Raw genomic sequence first — 3,424 nt, 5'->3', positions numbered from 1 at the left:
CTGAACAATAGATTTTAAAAAGTGTTATGTGTTTGTGCACAGGCACATTGGGGAAGCAGGGGGAGGGCTGTGGAGGAAGTTACCCTCTCCCCTCGCTCCTCACCAACTCCAGGCCACAGCTGTGGGCAGGGTCAAGGCAGGTGGAAAACAGAGCCTTCTCCTCTATTTAAACCACCCAGGACAAGCAGTCCAGTCAACATTCGTAGGGTAGAGCCTTCTCTTTCAACACTGCAAGCAAACCTCTTGCTTATAATCCATTATATTCTTATGAAACCACCATCATATATGTGGGTCCATCATTATATAGCACATGACTGTAAAGATATTCCAATAAACAAAAACTGAGAGAATTTGTTACAAGAACACCTATATTACCAGAAATGCTGAAGGAAGTTCTTGAGGTGAAAAACAAGAGATCCCAGACAGTAACTCCAATCCTAATGAAAGAAGAGACACCTGTAAAGGTAATTATACAGGAAGATAGAGACAAGTTAGGAGGAAGCTACACTCACCTCCTCCCAGGACCAAACTGGAATTACATGTATGTTGTGGAGCAATCATCCTGAATAACCAACTGAAGACTAGCTGAAGAGAAGACTTACAACCAAAACCCAAAAATGTACAGAAGCCACACTGAGACTGGTAAAAAGGGTGGAGCTTTGAAAGGGGCTGGCCCTGCTTCCACAGGCTGCAGCTGAGAATGCAGAGGGCTATCTCAGCTGTGGGGGTGCACCCTGAGAAATGCGGGGTCTAAACTCCAGGACAGGCTCCCCAGCCCAGAGTGCCAGAGCCGGGGAAAAGGTTGCCCACATAGCATCTGACTGTCAGCCAGGGAGAAACTGGAGTCTACTGGAGACACAAGCACCCTCTTAAAGGGCCAACACACAAAATTTCATCTGCAGCCACACACTGGAGCTCTGGCAGAGGGAGGGTGAAGCAGACTAGAGCCATGTGAGAACAGTCTGGGATTTGTGACTCTGGGAAGAAACTCTCCTGCACCACAGACACCACCTTTCTTGGGTGTGGCACTCCACTCCAAAAAAACATCAGCCTGGGGAAAAGCAATAGCTCCACCTTCTGGACTCCCTGTTACCCCACCCTGTGGAGCTTACGCCCTGCTGAGGATTCAGCTGCCTTGGCCAGGATGCAGAGGTCTGGGCAGAATCAGGGGGTGTCAGTGACTGAGCTGTGTAGCTTTGGGGAGGAGGCCATTCCCCCCGCTTGCCCTATAAACCTGACTAATGCTTTCGCCTCACAAAGATCTGCTAAAACCACCCACTGGGCTTCCAGCAGACACACCCTCTGTGCTCTAGCTCCAGAGGTTCCACCCGCTTGAATCCTAGTGGCTCTGCCCTACCAAGGTAGGGACAAAATCTGAGACATACTCAGTGGTGTCGCTCTGGGCAGGGGCCACAATCCCCAGCTTCGTTGAAGCCTGACCACCCTGCTGAACTCCTCCTCAGGGAAGAATCTGGGACAGCCTGAGTGGTGTGAGTCTGAAACCGGTACCATTTTTTTTCCCCTCTCGAATGCCTGACCAGAGCAGAGATCTCCCTTCATAGGGCCAAATCTTAGTCTGTTTGGGACTGATAAACTGCTCACCTCACCCTGATGACTCCCTGAAACCCTGCCCCACCACAAAGGTGTGCAAGCACCCAGCGCGTGGCAGCTAGACATGGTATACACCCTGGGACAATTGCTAAGTGGCCTCAGACCCAACACTGGCACGGAGTTTGAACCTGTATCAGACTGGTGAATACCACTTGCCTTTACTTGGTGACTCACTGAGAACCTATCTATCTAATGCAAGTCAAGTACAGCCAGAGGCACTTTCAGTGACTAAGCCTAACAGGCAGCCAGCAGGCAGATGCAGAAAGAGGCGGAACGCAGGGTGCCTTGGGAGTTTTGCTGACCTGCTCCCAGGCTCAGGGCTGGTTAAAGCTGGTCGTGATGTGCAGCTTGGTTTCTCCCAAATTCACCAGGCCCAGAAGAGGCAGCCACAAACTGTGGATCACTCTTTAGCTCCAAACAGGCTGCCCAGGGCCAGTCACAGTTGGCATCTGACACTGGACTTCACCAGAGTCCTCCCAAGAGGCCCCAGCACACATACACCCCGTGGCCAGCTCAAGACAACATCAGATCCAATTAGCTTCACACGTGGCATCTCCAAAGGAAAATATCAGCAGGAACCAGACCCTGCTGAGACAAATTCCATTCCATGTGGTCAGCACCTCCACAGCAGCTTGTACCCTGTGGTCAGGGTTAATCCTCACAGTCAACTACCCCGAAGGTCGAACCCAAGCACCAAAGGGGCAATAGCAATAAAGGCTTAATTACAACAGAAGTGCTCACGTAACACATAAAAGAGACATTCCTGGAACACCCAGCTGAGATAAACAAGAAGACTACACCACTGAGTCCCACAGGTCACCCACTACATAAGGCTACCCCACCAAAACTGGGAGTCATAGCAGATCTACCTCATACACAGGAACAAACACAAAGAGAAAGCCAAAATGGGGAGACAAAGAAATATTCCCCACAAGAAAGAACAGAAGAAATCTCCAGAAAAAGAGCTGAATGAAAGAGAGGCAAGCAATTGATCAGATACAAAGTGAAAAAAAAAAAATGGTTATAAGAATGCTCAAAGAACTTAGTGAGAACTACATCAGCATAAAAAGGAACATAGAAAACCATAATAAAGAACCAGTCACTGCCAAAACCGGTTTGGCTCAGTGGATAGAGCATCGGCCTGCGGACTGAAAGGTCCCAGGTTCGATTTTGGTCAAGGGCATGTACCTTGGTTGCGGGCACATCCCCAGTAGGGGGTGTGCAAGAGGCAGCTGATCGATGATTCTCTCTCATCGATGTTTCTAACTCTCTATCCCTCTCTCATAATACAATATCTGAAATGAAGAACACACTGAAAGGAATAAATAGTAGGTTGAATGAAGCAGAAGACTGATTTAGCAATTTGGAAGACAAGGTATGAAAACATAACTACAGATATGTTCACGTGATATTTAAGTGGCCAGTCACTGGAAATAACTTGAATATCCCCAAATTACCAAAGTTATGTCTTTCATTTCACAAATATTTATTCTGTGTCTTCTACATGCCAGGCACTGTGTCTTCTATATGCTAAGCACTGGAAATACAACAGTACACATCAAGTTAAGTACAAAAATTGAGTGTTCAGAAACTTTCATACATTTGACAGCAGTTGCAAGTTGTTAAATCTAATAGGAATGCAACACTTGTGTTGCGCATATCTTTGTTTTTAATTTCACTTTTTTCCAGTAATTTATTTTTATTGTATTTTACAAAGATATTGGTCTGTGACCAATTGGAAATTTTTTAATAACTGGTCCTTCACAACAGATACTTTGAGAAGCACTGGTCTAGAGAATTTATAAGATGAGGT

Source organism: Eptesicus fuscus, chromosome 16 (genome assembly GCF_027574615.1).
Source record: "Eptesicus fuscus isolate TK198812 chromosome 16, DD_ASM_mEF_20220401, whole genome shotgun sequence".
Lineage (NCBI taxonomy): Eukaryota > Metazoa > Chordata > Mammalia > Chiroptera > Vespertilionidae > Eptesicus > Eptesicus fuscus.
The sequence above is the reverse complement of the archived record's forward strand: the minus strand, read 5'-3'. Positions refer to the sequence as shown.